General features: G+C 39.1%; 1 protein-coding gene across 1 annotated transcript in view; it reads left to right on the top strand.

Moving 5' to 3' along the window:
- Window positions 1-19455: 19455 nt before the first annotated feature.
- Window positions 19456-24970, top strand: part of POU6F2 (POU class 6 homeobox 2) — a 402341-nt gene continuing 396826 nt past the window's right edge. The window contains exon 1 of the mRNA XM_075921733.2: window positions 19456-19557. The gene's annotated coding sequence lies outside the window, so the exon portion shown is untranslated. The remainder of the gene's footprint in view (window positions 19558-24970) is intronic.

The following is a 24970-nucleotide window of genomic DNA, read 5'->3' as shown; positions in this document are numbered from 1 at the left end:
ATAAATTGCCTGGGGAGGTTGTGGAATCTCCGTCTCCGGAGATATTTAAGAGTAGGTTAGATAAATGTCTATCAGGGATGGTCTAGACAGTATTGGGTCCTACTATGAGGGAAGGGGACTGGACTCGATGACCCTTCAGCCTGGCAAACAATAGCCTTTGAATTTTCTTTAAAGAAACACAGTGTAAATCAGATACATGCTGATTCTTTTTTTGCTCTGGAATTTAAATATGACATCTGTGTTGGCTGCCTTATTCTGCATCCATGAAGGCTTTGAGTTTAAGGTGCTTCAGCCCCTTTGCTCTAACCCAATGCCCTCCCCCTCCTGCAGAGCCGGGCACCCCCAGGCCTACCTCCCCCACTCTAAACCAATGCCCTCTCTTTCCCCCAGAGTCAGACACCCCCAGCCCCCCACTCCCTGGTCTAACCCAATCCTCTCCTGCCCCAGATCCAAGCACTCCCAGATCCCTCCTCCCCCTGGATCAAACCCAATGCCTGGGTCCTGGAGCTGCCACCGCCATGCGCCATGCGCTTTTCCTTCCAGGCGCACAGAGCAGCGGCCATGAGTAGTCCAGGTGCACAGCTCAGAACTAGCAAGAGCCGCATTTCTTTAATCAAAAAGCTGCATGCAGCTTGAGAGCCACAGGTTGGACACCTCTGCACTAGAGAATGAGATATGACACTAACCTACAACTTTCCCTTTGAACAACCAACACAGGAAGCTTCTGTACCTAGAAGTTGTCTAGGCTTCGCAGGAATTGTGTGATGTGTGTGTCTTTGTGGTACATTAATTAAGACTGAACAAAGAAGATCCACAGTAGGGACCTGCTTTCATGATACACTGATGCAAGATCTGCACTAGTCCTGGAAGGTTGGATTGAGGTACACCTTCACTAGACCCACTAAATCGAACGCCAAAATATCGATCTCTGATGTGGCAAGTGAAAACATGGCCTGAGCTGTTAAGGGCCATCAGTAGCTCATAGGAGTGGTTCCAAAAAGAAGATATGTTTAGGGACTACCTACACTTGGAAATTTACTGAAATACCTTTTCTGGAATACTTATTTCAGAATAAGCCCATGTAGATATCCTCATTCTGAAATAAGAGTACCTTTTTCTGATTTAACTTAAACCATCTTTCTCTTGGTGGTTGGGGTTGGGGATTAAAGGATAGGGATTTTTAAGTTGAACATTCTGTTAATTAATCTTTTTTCTGGGCTTGTACTTACTACTTTGGACCTTTTAGCATTTAGAAAAGGGAGATGCAACAGTTCTTAGTATGTCTTCAGACAGTCATGTAGACAATGAGGCACTCAAACTCAGTGGACTGAAGCAGAAAAAATTCTGCTTCTAAAAAGTAAAGTGACAATACGAAAGTCACAGTTATTATGAAAACAGTATAATACAGTCACTAGAATCTAGGACTCTCTTAGGTCTAAAGATGGCTATTGTCCACAAGACAGGAAAGGTCATAATTCTTCTTTTGAAGTGACAATACAGAAACTTTCTAGCAGTTTACAATTTGACTTTAGACACCCTCTTTATAATCCTCTTTTCCCTCTGTACACAGTACAAACTGTATTAAATGCAGAACTGGTGCACCACAGATAATGGTGTTTTCTACAACCTTTAACCAAATACTCCAGTTCAAAAAGCCTAAAATAATTGTGAGTCTTGCAGTTATGCTGTTATAGCTATGGGAAGTAGAAATGTGAGACATGCCAGTCTGTGTTCGCAGTAGAAGAAATATTTAAATTCCAATCTACTATGCTCTGGTTAACAAATATAATTACTCTATCTTACGAGAATAGCAGCCTGTTTCCTTAAAAATTCCTGAAAAAAGTCAACTCAGAGCAAGTAATTAAAAAGAATGACTAAATAAATAAAACAGCACCTCCTCTCCCACACGCACCCCAATACACACCAGATCCTGCAATCTTGACTGATACTGCTAAGTGCTGAAGAACCAGGTCCCATTTCATTTAAATCTTATTTTTAATTTCAGTCATACTCTTTTGTCTTTTAAACTTTTTTCAGGTGGCTTTCTGGCCATCACAGCACAATTGGGGTACATCTACACTGCACTGTAACTTGAAATAAGATACATAAATTGAGTATTTCATTTCAATGCTATTTTGAAATAGCTTATTTAGTCATTTGGCGCTGTCTGCACAGTGTCAAATTTCGAAATAAAGCACTATTACAAAACATCCCTTACTCCTCATAGAATTAGATTTACAGGGATGTCGGAATAGTGAGCCCAAAATAACAGGCTTGCTGTGAAGATGCGAGAGTTATTTCAGGATATTCCAGTATCCCAAAATAGCATTGCAGTGTAGATGTAGCCTTGGTAATAGGCATAAAAATGGCAAAATGTTCTTCCAAAATTATTTGACTTTGCAGTTGACTTTTCATGCTACATATAGCCCAGTTGAGACTTTCCTATGAGTATCAACTTTACATGGTAGGTGTTCAGATATTGCCATGGTTGGCATCAGGATAAAGACACATGATCATTTTAATGTCTTGGTGTAGTGTGAAGTCAGCTCTGTCTTTTTACTGTTAATAAAATCCATTCCTGGCCACTGCATTCCTACTGAGAAGTTTTAGAACCTGCAGGTCAACTTCAGCATTGACAGTCCTACCTCTCACTTTGGATGTCTCAAATGATAAGTAAACCAAACAGCTGCTGATTCATTCAAAACACTTCAGGGAAATCCACTGAGTTGCTGGCACAGTAACTTTGGAAACTGTCATGTAATTAGTTTTTCTTTTCCTCAAGTGGTGGATCATCATATTTTTAAATGACCAGCAAAATATTCAGGAGATGTGTCATATCTTCATGTTATTCAAATGATGCAAATATCTCCTGGTTGAAAGCAAGGCAAAGTAGGTACACTTTAAACTTAAAGCACTTCACTAGTTAAATGAAAAACTAGCCCACTGAAACTTTTCTGAACCCTAGCAGAGTGCACTTTATCTAAAGCCGAATTCCAAGGCTGTTGTTTTGGAAAGCCAATCATTAGCTGCTTGTCACTCAGCTGACTGATGGTAACAGTGATGTCAACATTGAGTACAAATTCTGTTGCAGAAACAACTGATTCCTCCACAATAAATCTGCCTTTACAATTTATGAATGAATAGCTGTACATTTCTGCTCAAAATTTGAATACATATGTATTTCTTTTCCAAACAGTTATTAGGTTAGAGATAATCAAGACAGGATGGGAAAATAAGGATAATTATACGTCATCTAAATAAGGTTACTGAACTAGATCTAAGCAAATTCTGAGTTTGTTGGGAGTTGTGGGTGCTCAGAGTCTTGTAGGATAGATTCCATAATTAGAAAATCAATAAAGTTAATCTTAGGATTCTGAGAGTAAGAACAGGATATTTTCTACTTGTACTTTAACAGATGGAAATACACTTTATAATTTTCTGTACCGAGCAAAACATCATAATAAACAGCCACTGTATTTTTAAGTGTGAAGCATCTATTTCCAAATTCAAGTTTTCAAAAAACATGAATCAGGACATAACAACTTGAGACTGACTTAATCATAATGAAAGAACTACATATTGGATTCTTTTATTTGCCTTCTGGATTTGGAGCCTTTAGGTTGCTTTTGGGTCACAGTGTCAAGCTTTTTCCTCTGCAGCCATGAGGAATATAAAGAAACTTTTTTTTTTCCAAATGAAAGGTGAGAGTTTCATGTAACAAGATGATTTCCATGAGATGGAAATACCACTTCTTTTGAAATCTTTGATAAAATCATTAGTTACTCCACCTTTGCTTCCCCTCTGCACCACACATATGCTCAACACTGGGGTGGCACATATATGTCATAGGATTTTCCTCCAAACCTTGACAGTGTGTCTTCCAACACACCTAGAAGTACTATTCAGAGATAAATCAACATCAATATGTTATACTGTGTCATAACAGTCTGTACTTAATTAAAATAAAGGTCTGGGAGCCAGATTTTCCAATGCATCAATGCTCTAATGGGCACAAAAAAGGAAAGGGCCATCAGGCAACCAGTTACAATTCGCTGATCCTAAAAGGTAGTTTGTGCAATCCTTGGCATGAATTAGAACAGCCTACCCACTGCTGTAAGTTATGTCATTGGTGTACGGTTCCTACGAGAAGATACTGCAGCTAAACATAGGTGTTGTATAGCTGCCCCAGCTGTATGATCCACACTTCCCCAGAAGTCACTTCACACCAACTGCATGTGTTTTAGAACTCTGCAGCTTTGGAGGGGACCAGGTCTGAAGGAGTGCAGTTGGGAACTACTTTTCAGAACATCCTGAGCCCTGAGTGATTCCCCATCTGTTCTTTTTTTTTTTTTTTTTTTAACTTTTCAGTGGGAGGGGAGGATGAGAGTAATGCTAAGTACCAAGGGGATAGCCAGTGGCAGCATAACTACCTTGGTAGACTCTCTTGAATCCAGTCACTTACCTCAGAAGAATGAGAATCCACCACTAGCTCTCTAACTATTCTTACGTCCAACACAGGTGGAAAAATGCTGTGAACTCAAAATGTTGTGCCACCTTTGCTTTCATTTTGTGCAGATGTAAATGACTGCACAAGTTGTAGTGCAATGGAGAACTTACCCAACACTTTCAGCAAGGCTCGTGCTCCATCAGATTTATGTGCTGAGTTGTAGTTGCTGTTACTACGTGCTTTTCATTTATTTTTTAAAAATTTAATTTAATATGCCAATGCATCAGACAGGCCGATGGAAGTGGCTCTCCCTTTTCTTCACCCTGCCATAGTAGACAGGAGAAGGGCACAATAGAACACAGGGAGAGCAGTAGCCAGGCCTAACAGCCACTGTAGAGCTGTGTTCACAGGAAATTCCATTTTGGCAGCAGAGGTTCATAGACTCACAGGAGATCTTTTATTTATATCAGTTTGTTCTCGCTTTACAAGTGCATGTAAGTTTGGAGGAGATCATTCAGAAGAGTTCCCAGAGGACAAACCAGGGAAACCTCCAGACCTCTCAACTCTTTCCCTAAAATGGCTACAGCTGAGGTTACTGGAGCAACCCAACTGGAGTCTGAGCATTCTAGTTCTTCCCTGTCGCTGCTCCTGTGGCTCACCCCACACTGGACGCACCCATTGGGCCCAGAAGATTACTCTTCTCCACTCCAAATAAGGAAAAATGGAAGAAGCCTCCTGAGAATATTACCAGCTTAACTCTGACCCTTAGGCCTTGTCCCCCACTGGGGATGTACTATGTCAAACTCTTTCACACAGTGCGGACATGCACCTTTGACTTTACAAAATCAGATGTTAAAAAATCAGCCTTAATATATTCAACCTTAACTTGTAGTGTGACAAAACCTTATGCATGGGACATTTCCCTTTCACTTGCTAAATTACCAATAGATGATAGTGCCTCTCCATCTTGCCCCTCCCTCAGCAGCACAACCCTTCAGTTGCCCAGCCTCACAATGCTCGCTATATTGTTTCTCAGTCTTCCTCTATCCTCTGGCTGCTCTTCCTTTTCTCATTCCCTCCTCTTCCATTTCTTTTCCCATTGACCAACTCCAACGGGCCATTTCTCTACTCCCACTTTAACCCAGAGCCTTTCCCCTCTTCAAAAAATGCTATAACTAATTTTTGGATATTAATAACACAAAAAAGCAAATGTGACAAAAGTGCGTCCAGCTAACATGACATGCTGATGACCACCCATGGCTTGTTTGCCATGTCCTCTCCACTCCTCCTTTGCCTGTTTGTTGTCTCTTTTACTTATGAGTTCTGTGGGTCAGTCATTGTGTCCTACTATAAGTTTCCACAGCATCTAATACAATGAAGAAAGAGTTCTAAATGGGGCCTGTAGGTACTACTATAATACACATGCCATAGTAAGTAATAATAACAATCTTGCTTTGAATGATTGATAGCATGCATGGATTTCACAGCTTCCAAATCTCCACTGATTTTTCACTTGGGGTATGTCTACACTGCACTTAGACACACTTGTTTAATTATAGAGCAGACATTAGGGCTTAAGCTGCACTGAGTTCTGGGTCCATTCCACCTGCAGGGTCTTAGAGTCTGAGCTTCAGGCTGAACATGAACATCTGCACTATAATTAAACAACCACTTAGTGCAAGCCCCAGGAGCCTGAGTCAGGGGCACTGACCAGCCACAGATTTTTAAATGCAGTATAAAAATAACCCTAGGGCACGTCTGCACAGCAGCATTATTCCGGAATAACATAGTGTGCGTCTACACTACAAGCCTTTATTTTGAAATAATGTCAAGCTGGAGGACTTCTTCCTCCAACTCCTGAAACCCTCATTTCACAAGGGCTTTGTCTACATTATAGCTTTTAATGGAAGAGGCAATGCAAATGAAGTGCTGATTAGCATTTTGTCATGCATCATTTGCACAAAAACATGCCGTGTGGCCGTATGGCCATGGCTGTTTTGCGCAAAAACCTTTTTTTGCACAAGATCCTTATGCCTCCCCCAGAGCTAAGGAGCTAGGTTTTTGCAGTTTTAATTAGATCTTCCAGGGCAGCTGTGGATTTTGTTGAGCCCTGTATAGTCAGGTGTGTGGAGGTCTCAGGCAGATTTCCATAATCAGGACTTCTGGGCTAAATCTAGACTGGCATGATTTTCCACAAATGCTTTTAATGGAAAAGTTTTTGCATTAAAAGCATTTGCGGAAAAGAGCATCTAGATTGGCAGGGATGCTTTTCCACAAAAGCACTTTTTGCGGAAAAGCATCCGTGCCAATCTAGATGCAGTTTTGCACAAGAAAGTCCCGATCGCCATTTTCGCGATCGGGGCTTTTTTGCGCAAAACAATACTGCATTGTCTACACTGGCCCTCTTGTGCAAAAGCATTTGCGGAAGAGGGCTTTTGCCCGAACGGGAGCAGCATAGTATTTCCACAAGAACACTGACAATTTTACATGAGATCGTCAGTGTTCTTGAGGAAATTCAAGTGGCCAAAGTAGACAGCTGGCAGGTTTTTCCGCAAAAGTAGTTGCCTTTGTGGAAAAACTTGTCAGTCTAGATGCAGCCCTGGAGTAGAGCAGGAAGATGACTTGTTACTAGTTATGATTGGAAAATGTGACAAATACCAAACTTTTTACACTGAGTGAACTAAGGAGCAGAGAAAATTAGAGAGGGTTAGGAAACTATCCAGGAAGAGAGCAGAGGTCTGTATGAGGATAAGGGGAAAATCAAGGAAGGTTTAATAACTGGTTGGAGGTTGGTAGTAGGGCTTTTCTGAGCTATCAGTACGAAACAGGTGCCGTTCTTCTCCTTCCCCTATTGCCTCAGTGATGGGGTACTTGATTCTAAAATATGAGGTGTTTTAAAGCTGCTCACTCCATATTTGAAGCTGCTCACTCCATATTTCCAATGTAAGAAGTAGGGTTTGGGGAGCTTTTTTAATGGAGAAAATACCCTTGAAATTGTTTTGTTTTTCTGGGGGCAGGTATAATGAAAAACATGAATTTCCACTTGTTTTCTAAACTGACAGATATATAATAGTATTTAGTTAAACCGAATAAGAGATCTGGGGACTGATCCTGCATTAGCTAGGTTCCTAAAACTTTTAAAACTGGTGCACAAGAAATGAAGAATTGGGCTCTGTGTTCTAGTTTTGATAGTTTGTAGTGGGGAATACATTCTGATACATGTTAACAGTGGAACAACCTGTATGACCTTAGCAAAACATTTATCTTTGAGTTATTTTTATTTTTATTGGTAAATATAGACATTATGTCAATCAGTTAAACAATTAAAGCTGCACAGTAATATATGTGTGTGTGTGTGTGTGTGTGTGTGTGTGTGTGTGTGTGTGTATTTATGTATGTAGAAATACATATTACCAAATCTATTTGTTCTTATTGCATTCTTATTTGTTATGCATTTGTACTGCTATCTCCTACCTAAAGTGAAATGGATATAATGTGATATAGGACGCTCAATTTGATTACCAAATCTCATTCAAGCGTAGTCAGGTCACAAACCTCCAATGGACAGATATGTGTGAATTTTCAATCAAATCTGACAGAAATTAATTTGAGGCTAACATTTTCCTCCGAGATATTTTTTCGTCTGCTTGTGCACAAAACATTAGCCTTTTTCTTCAGGCACTTCTTAAAAAGTCCCCTGATTTTAAGAAAAAAGCTTCTCCCTTGCTGAATAGTAATAGGGTTTGATGTTATATAGGACAACACCTTTGAAACTTTCAGTATCCCACCAGTGAAAACACTTTGATGTAAATAGGTTAGAGTTGTAACATTAGGTTTTTTAAAAATCTGGGGGTATTTATCTTGTGTCTGCATTCTGCTTCAGACATTTTATTTCTATTACTTCAGATGGTTAACAATGCACAATTGTTATTGTTTTGTCTGAAGTATCTGTGGTAGGTGCTTATTGCACAGGGGAAGAACTAGATAAAGTCATACAGAGGATTGGGATTGATATGTGTGACTCTTTGATAAGATAGGGATATATGCAGAGAAACTGCAGTTATATAGATCTACTAGCTTATGTAATGGTAGCACAGAGGTGACCAAGAGTGGTTATGAAGAGTTTGTAGTATTGTTAGTTTGCATTATTACTGTGTTCCCAGATGCATTTTCAGTTTCTGCCAAGTATTACAGAGGATTGTCTGTTTATTCAGGTTGAGTGGAAGGAACAAAGGCCTGGTCCTTAATAAACAATGATTTAGCAGACTACTAGTAATTCTGTTGAAAAGATGTAAATCTGTTTGGCTTTGGTTCTACCATCTTAATTGAATGTACTGTAGTTCAGGGAGGAGTCCTATTCATTCCTGGGCTCAGGGCCATTCCTAGGAGGGAGTGGGGCCCAGGACACCCTGCTTCTGCCCTTCACCCACCCCATTGTACCCCTTCACCAAGCCCCACCCCTGCTCCATCCTTCCACCACTTTCCCATGGCTCCTGACACCATTGGTGTTGGGTGGTGGGGGAGGCCGCCTGAGGCCTCACAGGGTTCCCCAATGCATTGGGCTCAAAGCAGTTGCCACAAACTGCCGTATGGATGGGCCAACTGACAAGGTCCCTCACCAAAGGCTCTTAAGTAAAGTTAGTTTTCATGGGATAAGAGGGAAGATCCTCTCATGGATTGATACCTGGTTAAACGACAGGAAACAAGGGGTAGGAATAAATGGTCAGTTCTCAGAATGGAGAGAAGTAACTAGTGGTGTCCTCCAAGGGTCCATACTGAGACCGATCCTATTTAACTTATTTATCAATGATCTAGAGAAAGGGGTGATCAATGAGGTGGCAAAATTCGAAGATGATACAAAACTGCTCAAGATAGTTAAGACCAAAGCAGACTGTGAAGAGCTTCAAAAAGATCTCACCAAACTAAGTGATTGGGCAACAAAATTGCAAACGAAATTTAATGTTGATAAATGTAAAGTAATAGACATTGGGAAAAAAATCCCAACTATACATACAATTTTATGGGGACTAATTTAGCTATAACTACTCAAGAGCGATCTTGGAGTCATTGTGGATAGTGGATGAAAACATCCACTCAATGTGCAGCAGCAGTCAAGCAAACAGAATGTTAGGAATCATTAAAAAAAAGATGGAGAATAAGACAGAGAACATCTTATTGCCTCTATATAAAACCATAGTACGCCCACATCTTGAATACTGTGTACAGATGTGATTAGCTCGTCTCAAAAGGTTGGAAAAGGTTCCGAAAAGGGCAACAAAAATGATTAAGGGTTTGAAACGGGTGTCATAGAAAGAGAGATTAAAAAGACTGGGACTTTTCATCTTAGAAAAGAAGAGACTAAGGGGGGCTATGGTAGAGGTCTAAAATATCATGACTGATGTGGAAAAAGTGAATAAGGAAAAGTTATTTACTTGTTCCCATAACGTAAGAACTAGGGGTCACCAAATGAAATTAATGGGTAGCAGGTTTAAAACAAACAAAAGGAAGTTTTTCTTCACACAGCGCATGGTTGGCCTGTGGAACTACTTCCCAGAGGAGGTTGTGAAGACCAGAACTTTAACAGGGTTCAAGAAAGAACTAGATAAATTCATAGAGGTTATGTCCATCAGGGACTATTAGCTAGGATGGATAGAAATGGTGGTGTTAGCCTCCATCAGAGGCTGGGAATGGGTGATAGGAGAGGGATTGCTTGATGATTCCCTCTTCTTTTCACTCCCTCTGGGGCATCTGGCAATGGCCACTGTTGGAAGACAGGATACTGGGCTAGATGGACCTTTGGTCTGACCCAGTTTGGCCGTTCTTATGATGGCTAGGTCTGCAGGAAAGTTGCTAAGTCACCTTTGTTATTTATTATAGGTTAATTTATTATAGGTTTACTGGAGGCTAGATAGTGTGATGTCGCTACCTCACTGTGACCTTCCGAAGAGTACTCCAACAATGACAGACATTAAGATCAATATTCTTTATATTTATACATTTTTAAAAGCACAGAAACATGCAGAATACTAATAACTTTCCACAAATATATTAGAAGAAAGAGGAAGGGAAAGGAGAAGGTAAACCTGTTATTCCAGTAAAGAGGGAAAAACGATGACAGAAAATGCGGAAATGGCAAAGGTGCTTAGTGACTTCTTTGTTTCAGTTTTCACCAAGGCTGTGTCCAGACTCAGGAGTTTTTTCGGGAAAAGTAGCCTTTTTCCGAAAAAACTTCACCTGCGTCTAGACTGCAGCCGCGTTCTTTCGAAATTAAATCGAAAGAACGCAGCTTTTCTTTCGACGGCGGTAAACCTCATTTCACGAGGAAGAACGCCTTCTTTCGAAAGTGCTTCTTTCGAAAGAAGGCGTTCTTGAATGTAAATAGGGCTTCTTCGAAAGAGAGCATCCAGACTCACTGGGTGCTTTCTTTCGAAAAAGCGGCTTGCTCTTTCGAAAGTTCCGCGTGCAGTCTAGACGCTCTTTTTCGAAAGAGGCTTGCAGTCTAGACATAGCCCAAGAAAGCTGGTGATGACTGGAAACCTAACACAGTGAATGCCAGTGAAATGAGGGAGGTTCAAAAGTGGAAATGTTGAAAGAATAAGTTAAAAATTACTTAATCAATTTAGATGTCTTCTGTTTACCAGGAGCTGATGAAATACATGCTAGAATACTCAAGGAACTGACTGAGGAGATATTTGAACCATTAGCTATAATTTTTGAAAAGTTGTGGGATATATAAGAGAGATTTACAAGATTGGGAATGGGAAAGTATGGTGCCCATCTGTAAAAAGGGACAACCCAGGAAATTATTGTCCAATCAGCTTAACTTCTGTACTAGAAAGGATAATTAAGCAAATAATTAAGGAATCAATTTGCAAACATCTAGGAGATATAAGGTGATAAGTAACAGTCAGCATGGATTTTTCAAGAGCAAATCATGTCAAACCACCCTGGTAGCTTTCTTTGACAGGGTAAACAAGCATTGTAGATAAGGGGGAAGCAACAGATGTGGCGTATCTTGACTTTAGTGAGGCATCTGATACATTATCACATGGGATTCAGATAATAGCATTCAGAGCAGACTTATGAAGTTTGTGGATGATGCCAAGCCAGGAGGGGTTGCAAGAGCTTGTAAGGATCTATTATATATTGGAGAGACATTGTGCACCTGTCTGTATGTCCATCTATGAGTCCGTTTGTTCCAGAACTCCTCCTAAATGGTAAGAGGTAGGACCACCAAATTCAGTATGCAGCCTCCTCTGATCCTAACTTAAGGCAAGGTCTGGGTTTGGTTGTACCAGGCCAATTGGATGTGCATGAAATGTGACTGTTTCCCATCAAATGGCAAGGGAGGGGTGTGATAGCAGTGACAATGATAATCCTGAATGACCACAGGGGTCAGCAAGCACAGAAGACGGGTATACTTCTGAATGACCATAGGAAGGCAGCAAATACCAAGCAGCTGCTGGCTGGCAGCATGGCCCAGGCCGGCCTGAACTGGCCCTGGGAAGCAGCTGGCAGGTGGGCTGTGTTGGCCCTACCACCCAGGGCTGTCTCCAGGGAAGTGCTGGTGGGCAGGCCATGTGACCCTGGCCCTGGGGAGAAGCCAGTGGGCAGGCTGTTCAGCTTCCCCAGCAACTCTGGGCTGATCCCAGGGATAAGCTGGTAGTCAAGCTGTATGATCCTCCCCCAAGGAGAAGCCAGTGGGTAAGCCCTGCCCCCACTTCCCAACCCCCTGCCCTGTCTTCTGCACCTCCACCCTACCTTGAGTCCCTCCTCAGCCTTCAACCCTGACTTCTACACTCCCACACTCCAACCCTCCTGCCCTGAGCCCCCCCCCCCACATCTCTAAGTCCATGTCCTGACTCCTTCACCCCCCACACCTCTAGCCACTTGCCCGGAAGGACCCAAGCAATGCCGAGTAAGTCTTCTAGCAGGATTATAATTCAAAATGATCTGGACAAACTGGAGAAATGGCTTGAGGTAAAATACGGATAAATGCCAGAGGAAAAGGGTGGAACTTGGGGAATGGAAACAGGCATCCCTCCCGCTGCTCCTCAGCCCACTGGAGCTCCCAGGCTGGATTGCACAACTGCTCTGGCCAGGAATGGCTGGTGGGGTGGGAGTCAGAGACCTCTGATCTAGATGGTGCTTGGTCCTGCCGTTAGTGCAGGGGACTGGACTTGATGACCTCTTGAGCTTCCTTCCAGTTCTATGATTCTATGAAACACCTCACTAGGTGCAAAGGTATATAATCTACAGGTCACCCCACTGACAAATGATACCAAAACAATTAGTTATATTACAGAATTCATATTTCAATATATTAACATAGCTTTAGTTTAACTTATCTAACTTGTCAGCTGCTCAGACCTGATGTTGCATAATACATAGTGGATATTTAGTAGGATTTAAAGTGTATGAGCAAACTATGTAATTTAACTATCCAGGAAGCACTTGTCTGTTGTGAGATAAAATACTCTAATGTCATGGGTTGCCAATTTGTAACTATATGAGGTGTGGGTTTTTTTATATTATTCTTGATTATTCCAGTCAAGCACACTGCAAAACCACATCTACTTCCCCATATGTGCATTGATATAATCACAACATTATGTCCATTAGGAGAAAGTTAGAGACAGAGATGTCTATGTTTGACAGTTATTACTATTTTCCTTTTTAGCAAAAGATTTCCAGTCCCCTCTCATGGTTTTGGGAGAGTACAGAATGGGAACTGTTTCTACAAAATTAGTACAGTAAATATTGGTCAGGTGATTATATCAGTCACAAATTCATTTATAAAACTAATATCAGGAATCATTATATGAACAATAGGAATCATTTTTGCTTGTTCATAGGTTGGCTGAGTTGCTTGAGTCCTGTTGTTTCAGTCAACCTGTTGTTTCAGCCACGTGTTGCTAATTCCTCATACAATGTAAATCGTGTTTTCTTTTGTGGTCTTTATTATTTCAAGTAAAGAAAGGGCTAAAAGGAGCATTGTCCCAAACACAACAGGAAGAAAAGCAAGATGCCTGGAATATGGGTTAAGTAACATACCTGGGAACAAACCAGCAATAACTCATCCAATGCAGGTGATCCTTCCTTTGCAGCCTGTTCCACCAGGTGGAAGGCTATTGTCAGCCCCCATCGCCTGGTCCCACTACTTTTGTTTAAGATCTATTGCTCTCTTCTCAGGATAAGGGGCTGGAGGAGAAGGGTATGTCTTCTCGCTGAAGGAGGCTTCAGGATCCCATCATTAGCGTGACCAAATAGCAAGTCTGAAAAATTAGGATGGTGCTGGAGGGGAACAGGTGCCTATATAAATTGGGAAATCTGGTCACTCTATCCTACCACGAGCCCTTATCTTCCTTATGGGATGTCATCTCCTAATTTGCTTTCAATTCCAGTTTATCAGGGAACAGAGCCTGTAATTCAGTGAACACCTGCAATGTGCACTTGCCAAGCTGAAAAAAATAAGTTTAACACCCTAATCTGTCCATTAGTTTGATATGCTGAAAAGAAGGCAAAAACCCTATTCTGCCCAGCCCAGTCTAAGAAGTCTTAGTCCCCAAAAGGCTATTACAAGTTAAACCTCTTTAGTCCGACACCCTCTGGAGCTCACCAGTGCTGAACCAGAGAATTTGCCAGACCGTGGAAGGTCTAACACATGGGTTCCCAAACTGGAGGGGCGTATGAAGAAATCCCCGGGGGGGGGGCGGGGGGAGCGGCATGAGGTGACCCAGCCTCCCCCCCCATCAAGTTTTGCTGCCCTGTTCAGTTCCTTTTTTCCTTTTTTTTTTTTTGCTCAACAAGTTTTGCTGCTATTTGGGGGGGGAGGGGAGGGGAGGGTTTTTCAAAAATCAAAAAGGGGGTCTTCATGCCAGAAAGTTTGGGAACTACTGGTCTAGCAGCATTACCAACACTTCCACTGCTTACTGGGTCCTGAGAAGACATTTAGGGGTAAATTAGAGCAAAATAACAGCACAGAACACTGAGAGCCAGGACTGGTGGCTGTAAACGAACTTTATGGGACTGCAGGAAACTTGCCACACCCATGATAAGCCGATATTCAGCTAACTAAAATCATGCTGGACCATGGATGTTGCTGGACCAGAGAATGCGACTAGAAAGGTTCGACCTGTGGCATGATGCCAATAGCAAAGCCCAAAAACTCCAAAGGAGCTGGAGAATTTTCTTCCCTATGCTTTCCCTGTGGCATGCAGGGGCCAATAGTCTTACGTCTCACCTTTCTGTTCAGTCAGTCCACAAAGCCCCCTCTTCTCTTCCTTGTACCCACAAATAGGCTGAGTTCCCACAAGAAGGGGTGGGAGTATTTTCTTTCTTGTGCTGGGAGTTCCGCCTACCCCCAGTACTGGTCAGGGAGAGGTGCTATGTGGATTAATCAGAAATACACACATACACACAACTGTAAAAAGGGAAAATGAGGCACGGTGAAGTAGCACAAAGAAAGGGTACCAAACTGACAGATGCAGATAAAAAGTCTACTCTGAGCCCCTGCAAATATGAAGATTAAATTTAAATAAGAGCAGCTACATCTACAAATACAGATCCATGAAAGGCCAAACGCAAGCTACAGTATAAGTTTTGCATCCCAGGCTATACTGAGATCCACTGAAAATTTAGCATTAATCAGGTTTACTTTCAACAGTGCCAAACTGAGCTCTATGTATTTAACCTATTAGCTCTGGTGAGTAAAGGCCTAGTGTTCTAATGGCAGCACAGTGTGTTTTGACAATGTTGTGCTCCATAATGGCAGACAGAGAGAAAATAGTTCCCCTAGTGTACTGCTGCTGTAAGAAGCATGAGGTATCTACTATTTTGATTCTCTAAGGAGAACTTCTGTAAGAAGTTCTGAGTTAGCATTTCAGTAGAGGCTTAAAGAGACTACAGTGAAACTAGACAACTTTTCAGTCTGTGTAGCTATTCCCATTAGCTATTCCCATTCCCATTCCCACTAGCAGTTCCCATTTCAAGGGAGGGCAGGGGAAACAATAATAACTTTTGAACAGTAGAAATACATTTGCCTCTAACGTATTTTGGTCATTTTAAGAAAAGTGGCATTCTACTGCTGTATCTTTTTAATTTGTATTTGTATTCACATCTGTTCATGTGGAAGAAGGTATAGTGTTAGATCAATGCTGTGTCAGTCATGAATAGGTGTCAATGAGTTCAGGATATATACTCAGAGACATTTGTCTAGTAGATATTCAATAGCAGCATTACTGCTCATTTTAAATAATTTTTAAATTTTCTGATTGTTTCACCTGAATAAGAGAAGGAAATTTACAAGAAGACAAAAGGAAATAAACTTTGAAAGAAGAAAAATAAAGTCAATTATAACTGTACCTTGAGGGAGGTACTGCTTGCCCTAGATTTCATGGCTCTATCGTGTACATAGAGTCAGTACTGAAAAATCTGATGGGCTAAATTCTGCTTTCAGTTACACTGATATAAAGAAAGTGAATGGTCATGTTGGATTTACACCTGTATAACTGACAGCAGGATTTTGCTTTTTGAATTATATTAATGTAAAGGAATATGTCCCCCGTGTGAGTCATTACTATTATTTATGTGTTAATTGTTTATATTGCAAAAGTGCCAATCCAGGTTGGGTTGCCTTCATGCCAGGTGCAGTACAAATACGTAAATAATGCGTTGTCATCATACTATAAGAAAACAAATTGTTTTCTCAGTTACACCCTGGGAATTCCACTGATATCAGCGTCATTAAAAAGTTATAAAGGGGAACAGAATTTACCCTTATATAAACAACACAACAGGTAGTGGTATCATATCACAGCATTGCAGTGCTTGTCATTTTTGTCCTTCAAAAAAATTTTTTTTGCAAAGATGGGTGTCTTAAATCATTCTTGGGCAGCTTATACCACCTTAAGTTTTGCTCCCCAGTTAAAATTTGTACTACAGCATGAACTACCTTATTCCCTCACTTGTTTTTTTGCTTCAGTTTGATCTGTAGCATAGAGTTATGTTACTATGTTGAGAAGAAAAGAGAATTGCAGTTGGGAAGAAAACTATTCCCCTTCCCTCCATAAACAAGAAGAAGAGGGGGAAATGCCTTCTACAAGTGTCTGGGCATGACCAGGGCAGGGCCTGTAGGTGCACAGTGAAGCTGTAAGAATGAGTGCAATGGAGGTATCAGAGTGGACACGTGGCATGTTTTATTTACCTGGATTATATTGATGATGATTCTGCCCTTTACAACAATAATTATTTGTAAAGAATCATCCTGAAGAATGAAACAGTGGTAAATTCTAGACTGAAAGGCAACCCAGGGTATTAATTTATGAGTTTTCTTCCATGGATAAAGAAGAGATAAGATTTCCATGCAAATAGTGCATTTTAATTACGTTTAGAAATGAAATGCAGAGCAGATATTGAAATTACCATTTCAAGTGCTCCTTACCAGTTCCAAGGAGGGAAGTTTCCATGTTAAATATTTCATGTATCTTATAGTCTTTGATCGGAAGACGTTTTTGTCCCATATTTTTGTTGTCGTAGCTGCATTTTTTGACTTTTTGTGTACCAAAGTGGACATTCTTTTTTGTTTGTGTCTTTGACATTTTCTTTGAAATATGCAGCAAAACTTTTCTTAAATTTTTATTGAATAATTTAAAATTAACTGTAATAGAGAAACTGGAAAATGTGAAATCAAATTGACATTGGTTTCTTCTGTCTCCCACCCTCTATCTTCTCATAAATCTTCAAAACTGACATGCTATTTAGTTTTAAGCATTCCTAGTGGATGGAGTTTCAATTTTAAATTGTTTAAATAATTAGACCAGCAAATTCAGCAAAAAGCAAGAAAAAAGTGTGCTATTTATGCCATTTTCATCTTTCATGATCATATGTGTGGTTTTTGATAGCAACTTTACTTTGTAAATTTCCAAGTGATTTCCCTTAAAGGCATAAGTGACATTAGTAATGCTTAGGTCAACATTTTGAAAAATAAACATTTATTTCCAAAAAACAAGTAAGAATCTTCTTTAAATTAGAAAAAGTATGAATCAAATATTAGGTGCGGGTGTTGGTACTGCTTTTTACTCTGACAGTTATTCAAAATGAGCATATTTATGCTAGCAATGTAACTGGAATTTTAGAAAGAGGACAAAAAGATGAAGCTAATATTTATGTTGAATGGTAATACTGCAAAAATACGTAAGGACTGTTATTTTAATATAATCCCAGATGTTTGTATTGATTAACAAAGGGTTAAACTGCTACTGGGTTACATTAATGTCACCCTTCAGCAATCACTGGCCAATAATACATCAGCAATCAATGCTGTAACGTGTTGTTCATAACACTCAGCTTTTGGAGACAAGTGCCTGATATATTTTGACAAGAAAAAAAAAACAGTCTTGGAAATTCTTGCAAATCTTAACTTAGAAGGGAAGATATATGAAACAAACTGCTTCCATTAGAAAAAATGGTAATGTTTGCCATCATAAGTAACAACATTTTATGTCAGTTCAGTGGAGCAGTGAATGAACCAAAACTCTGCTAACCTTCAAAATGGAAAGGATTCTGTGAGTAGGATTTACATACTTTGAATATTTTATATTTTTAGTGCTCATCACAGTTCACACAAACATACTTAAATATGTATTTCCAATCAGCAAATGTTCAATGGGTTATGGTGGGATGCAATGAGGACTATTTTAAGCTTTTAGTTAAGGGCAGTAGTTTCACAGCCCCCCTTTCTTCTTCTTCTTCTCATTTTTAGGGGTTTCAGATTACTTATATATGGACATAAGAGACACAGCAAGACTGTTCACTTTGACAAAAAAGAAACTTAAAGAAATCAGGAAATCAGTCAACTCCACATAAGAGGAAGGGAGAGAGAAATAAAAAAGAGAGAGAGAACTCAAAGGGTTAAAGTTCTGACCACTGTATGCCTATATAAAATTATATCACATTATCTGGAAAGTTTAGGCTTAAAAAGAAAGCATCAGTTTAAAATACCTCTTAGGTTTATCAAATCTTTAGGCAGAAGATTACAGCAAGTGTTTTGTCTTTGGTGAGTAGCTGTTTGTCTCACTTTATTTACTTGGTATTGGGTATTTGTCAATGTCATTTCATATCTGCAGAAAATTCATACGTTATATGGAAGTATGTATGTGTGTGAGTGTGCTGAAGGTCACATGACTATTTCATCCTATTTGGTGGAGCAGCTTGACTTTTTTCCTTTGCTTTTGGTGATGGTTGTGAGTGCAGAAGTTGATTGACAGATGCATGCCAGAAACCCCCATTCTCCTTTTCAAAGACTACATATGATGGATTGCGATCTTTCAGCTCAGCAGGACACAGGGACCATGCAAGCTGTAATTGGTCAGGTATGGAGTCAGCCATTTCTCAACTCCCCTTTTATTTTTTTTCCACAAGGGTCTAACCATATGATTCACATAATTCATATTTACAGTACCATCTTTCTATCTGTATCTTCAGCTACCAGCAAGTGCAGTGCTGAAAGTGAGAAAGGCAACAAACCTTATTAATCTGGCCAGGGAATCAGTAGTTAAACCTAAAAATGTCATGCTTTGCTTTAATAATCCCAGTTTATAATTTAGTCTGAGCTTTGCCAATATTTATTTATTAATTTACCTTTGTATTTTGTCTAAATATGCTGAAGTAGAAGTGAAGTGTGAAAGTGTTATATTTACTAAGGAGTTGCTTCATATGTCTAATGCTATTCATTATTTCTATATGTTCTGTATTTTTGTATTGGAAGCTGTGGATTTTTTTTTTTTTTTTTTTTTTTTTTGCTTTTACTCCTAACCCAGATAATGTGTGATTGAGCTTGGTAAATGTAGTAGTCTTTGCTGCTGCAGAGGGGCAGCCTGCAAATTAAACACTGCCACAATCTGAAAGGTCCAGGTGGTCTGCTCATGCTTCCTAATGCAATCCAGCACAACAGCTTTAATAAACAGCTCTATTTAGTTCACCCTCCCTGTATCCAGGGAAGTGAACTGGTCTGGGGCTGCTGTGATGAAATGCCAGAAGAATATCTCTCTGAGGCCTCACAAGCTGATTTTTAGAGCTTTTCCGTTTTGTCGTCTTTGTCTTCCAAATGGGTCAGTGAGTCCTTCTCTTTCTGTTTTGTGATTTCTGATAAGTCTGTAGTTTTATGTGTGTGTTTTAAATGGTGGGTTTTGAGCTTAAACAGAAGAGAGAAGAATCATTGTCTTTTCATTTGCTTTCCAATAAATAATCTGAAGTGGTGGTGAAAGAAATTATAGTGGCATAGGAAGGGCTGTTTCCCTAGGAGTGCAATATGAGTGGAAAAAGGGTGTCTGATTTTTTTGCTAACAATTTTAAGTACTCAACACTTTCTCATTAACCATTGACTTATAAATCAGTCTCTTGTAAAGGCTATTTATTAACTCTAAAAAGTTTGGGGTTTTTTTGCATATGTTTCAGTAAAAGGAACACATGCTACTAAAGTGATGACATAATATTTGTGTTCCCTCTATATTAATACAGTGGCGGAAAAAACACACATTTCACTATTTTCAACTAAATTTCAGCAAAGCCCTGAAGTCTCAAATCATATGGCTTATTAATACCATTGTATGCAGTAATGTGTTTTTAGATGGAAAATGTCAGCTACTTAATACCATGTATACTAGAGTCTCATATTGCTTTAAATATTTTAAAAAGAGATACATTTTTTATTAAAAATCCTCCCAAACATTAACAGCTTTCTATTAGGCACTTAAAAAGTGACATTTTTGGTAGCATAAATTTGCCTGAAAAAATATATTTTGGAGAGAGTTAGCCACCTTTTTATGACAACTTGTTCAGTGTTAAATGCATATATTTTATGGTATTAAAGTAAATGTAACAATAAGGATTTACATATGTACTTGACAGAAAATGTAACATGAAAGCTTGAATAGCAAAGCTTGTTATAGCTGCAGTATCGTCTTTAACTTTTTTCAGGTATAAGTTAGCTATATTTTATTTAATGCTTACTATATATTTGAAAGTAATTTTTGACAATGGAATGATTATGATCCTGTTTATTTTGTCTGTAACGTTCAATTTTCCTCAATTAAAAACAAAGTTAGGCAAATGCCTGAAAAAATATTTATGGTGTAGTTTGTATGTCAGTTCCCATAAATCAATAACGAAAGCATGCACTTAAAAAGAATAATATATTGTACAATTTTAGGAACAAGCTTCCTTTTTTTTGTTAATTCAAGAGTATTGTGAATCGAGTTACTTATACAGCTTATGTGTGAGTTATATGTTTTTCAAGCATTTTTGAATATGTATGTGTAGATATATGTCATAGACATACATATATACGTATATACACTTGTGTGTACATATACATACAGTATTTCAAGTATATTTTAGTTGTTCTTTTCTTCAATGTTTTATGAACAACTACATGTTAATGTGAAATAAACTGCTAAATATTTTAAAAGATTTACCCTTTGATTAAAAATGCTGAATCAGTTTGTTAAAAAATGTTTATTTGATAATTAGGGCTCAAAAATCATAATTAGTTCATACTAAAGAAAATAGAAATAATTTTCCTTTGGGTTTAAAACATTCAGCTGATAAGAGAAAATAACTAGCAAATGACATGCCCTAGATTTGATAAAATCTCTCCCAAATTTCATGTATAGCCTTTATTATAAATAAATAATAAAGCTATGAATATTCTATACATACCAGTATTTAAACACACACACCCTTTCATTTGCTGCCACCATAGTGCTGGAAAAAGTTGTTCTTGTTAACTTTCAAGGCCCCAAAATTATAACTTTAAAGACATGTTTAGCATTACATCTTTTCATTTTGGAACAATATTTCTCTCTAGCTTTGAGAATCAAATTCTGTTTTGGCAGCTCTAGTTTTAAATACCTTCTTAATTGCTACTTATGGAGTGTGAACACCCATAATTAAGAATGCAATCTGTGTGTACATCTCTACACAAATACAGATGAGAAACACTAATTTATACTTCGAGTACAAGTCTGTGGACTGCAAGGAGTGCTAGTTATTATTAAATGCATTCCCACTTTATTTATCTTGATTTCTTCTATCTCCAAGCTCCAGTGCCCACTGTGGCTCCCACTGGTAATGGCAATTGTAGGCATAATATTGCAGTGCTAATCATTATCTGTAGCTGGGTGTACTGGCTCCTAAAATTGCTCATATTCCTTCCCTCTGGATTTTTCCTCCCCCAAGCAAGCAATTAAACAGGCAGGTACTCTGAAGAACAACCTCCTTGCCTAGTATGTCAAGATCTAGAAGCTCATTGCTCATTGTGATTTTGATTCATAACTGGAGTGCTAGGAATCAAACCCTGATCTTTGACAGCTATCTTCTTCACATGCTGAACCATAGTAGCAATTTAAAAGTATGTGCTTTTACATGTTCATTTAAGTATATTCTGAACCAGCCTTGTCCCCCCCCCCCTTTACTCTGAGAGAACTGAAACTGGTTACTAACTGTGTCATCATTTAATTAGTTATGCTAAATCTATCTACATTGTGCGTTCACAGCACCTTTTGTTGTTGTTGCAGACCTGAGCCTGTGAATGACAGGTTAGTTCATCAGCATTACAGCCCTCCTGTTTTTGTCTCATTTCATGCAGACAGGTCACAGTGTCCAATCACCCTTCTGGCTTTGCTGTCCCCAGGGGAACGAAGGCCAGCCTGCCATCTTGATCCAGAGGCCTGAGGGCCCAGGCTGGCTGCACATTTCTATTCCCCCCCCCCTTTTTTTGAAAGATAGTAGAACAGAGGGATATGAAATTAGATGGTAATAAAAGCAGATGAAGTAAATTAGGTGAAAACCTTCTTCAAATAGGCAAGAGCTTGTCAATATTATTAGTAGGTTTGGGTTGCCTTACATCAACCATGTTTATATATTTCAGTTATATCCTCCCATATGGTCTCATAATCTAACAAAATGTTGATTATACAAGAGTAAACATATGCTCTTTTTCCATGGAGACTTTAGCTCAGAAGACCAATTTATGAAGTTAATATCTCGTACATTGTACAGCATAGCTGAGCCTTCTTTGGCTTTTCAGTTTGTTTGTAATTACTTTATAGGTACCGTGGAAAAGAAGTCACTCCTTTCAGTGACTCACTTTTTTACAAGATTGATCTAAGTGTCCAACTTAGTGAGGTTTGGTTTTAGTGTTCCCACAGGCTAATTTTTAACCAGTGAAGAGGATATGTGTTTTTTTTTAGTTTGTCTTGAACATGCCTTAAACAGTTCCTTGAGTACTCTTACATAGAAGCTGTTGCTGTTGAAATGCACATGCCAATTTCTAATCTGAAGGACTCAATTTTATTTGGATTAATAAAGTTATCTTATACATTTAAGCATTATAAACTTATATTAAATACATTTTAGGAATTAAGTCCTCTTTTTAACATTTTGGACTAAATCTTATTCCCTCGAGCAAATTTAGTCCCATTGGACTATTTGCATGAGTAAACTATTTGACCTACTGTCTGCTTACAGGAGTGAGACCTCCTTGTCCTATATGGCTATCAGAAGCTGAGTTCTGTAGTTGGAGAGAGAGCAAGTAAGATGCTTATGGACATGCAGACATTAAATCAGTAATGCTGAAAACAATGTAAACAGAAGGAATCATGTCTACAAACATATTTTTAATATTTATTAACAGCCCAGTACTGTGATAATGAAGCATTACATCTCCACAGAAACACACACTTTTATATGCTCTCCAGTACATTGTGTCCTTAAGAATTATTATTGTAAGGAGATGGCGGAATGTGGCTCTAATATTTTACAGTATAAATATTTGTTGTAGAGGAGTTCAGATCTAGTTAATTTTATATATGTAAATTCTTTGGTCCACGTCCTGGATTCCAGCAAAAGAATGCGTTTCACTGTTGACTTTTCCTTTTACGGTACAAAAGATGGATTTTTATAATTTTCATGTTGAAAATTTTCCTACTTTCACACCAAAATCAGCTTTTTAATTAATATCAGCTCTCTAGAGCTGTTCTTAGAATTTTTTCCCATTGTGCGTTTCTTTTTCTCTACTTTTCATCTTGTGTTGTGGTGTCTAGCCTATTACTTGGAGATTGAACCCATGTAGGAAGTCAAATGTTTAAAGAGCAGTGATTGAAAGTGCACACATTCACCATTATTTTAAATGCAAAGAAAAATAATGCACAGGATATGACCTTTAAATTGCTGGGCGTGCTACAATCCTTCAGTTGTATAGATGTTTATCTTCTGGCAATGCATTTACATTCAAGTACCTTTGCTGTGGTTCCTTGATTCTAGCCTGATAAACTAAATACCAGTCTGGGCCACTTTTCCTATGTATAGTACATGTAAGTGACTGTGTTGAGCCTCTTATCTTTCAATGACCTGTAGCTATAACAAGGCATTTATTTTTTTGCCTCTGATCTGGACTGAAACTCAAATTGAAGGAAATAAGACAGTTGAAGACAAATGTCTATAGCATTTCCAAACCAACAGAAGGGCACGGTAAATAACTTTGTGCTGGTAAAGTACTTCTCTAGGTGGTGCCTGTTTGTGACACTTATTACTTTATAATTACAACAGCTGTTTTTCCCTATCAGTTCTGGGGGTCTCACTCTGAGGGTACATCTACACAGCAGGGCTAAAGTTGAATTAAGCTACACAACTTCACCTATGTCAACTGTATAGCTTAAGTTGAAATAGCTTAATTCGGCTTTTGGCACTGTCTACACAGCAGTAAGTTGAAGGAAAAACACTCTTCCCTCGACTTCCCTTACTCCTCATAAAATAAGGGTTACCATGAATTGGAGTAAGAAGTCGTCCAGCTCCACGTTATTTTGAAATAAAGGCTTGAGACCAGTGTTTCTCAACCTTTTTTTTAATAAAATTATATTTGTGTGTGTGTGTGTGTGTGTGTGTGTGTGTGTGTGTGTGTGTGTGTGTACATACACATACACCCCCAGTACCTACAGTTTTCAGACAATTTTTTCTACCATTGCAACACATTTGTTTAAACAACTTAATTGTAGCCAGGCGGGTGATGAAATTTTTGGGTATTAAAAAGTACAAAAATACAGCACTGTAAAACTTAAAACAAAAATTCAGTTCTCTAAATTTCAGTTGTGTTGACGTACCCCCTCCCCCCACACTTCTCTCGAGTACCCCTAAGGGTACTTGTACCACTAGTTGAGAAACATTGGTGTAGACATGCTCTTTGTTGTTTTGGAATAACTGGCGTTATTCTGAAATAACGCTGCTGTATGGATAGGATTGCCAGATGGTTTAACCAAAAATATCAAACACCCTCCCTCCCACCCAAAAAAACCAAACACACACCGGGGAAAAAGTTCTGTTGGGGGGGGGGGGGAAGCGGGGGAGGGAGGAGACCAAAGTTGTTGAGAGGGGGGGGGAAAAAAAAGTGCTGTGCCTTTAAATGGCCAGATGGGGCAGGGGAAAATTGTCCCCACCGAGCTTCCATCTGAGGGAAATAGGAAATAC

Source organism: Pelodiscus sinensis, chromosome 2, assembly GCF_052426305.1.
Source record: "Pelodiscus sinensis isolate ZL-2025 chromosome 2, ASM5242630v1, whole genome shotgun sequence".
In the NCBI taxonomy this organism is placed as follows: domain Eukaryota; kingdom Metazoa; phylum Chordata; order Testudines; family Trionychidae; genus Pelodiscus; species Pelodiscus sinensis.
The sequence above is the reverse complement of the archived record's forward strand: the minus strand, read 5'-3'. Positions and strand labels throughout refer to the sequence as shown.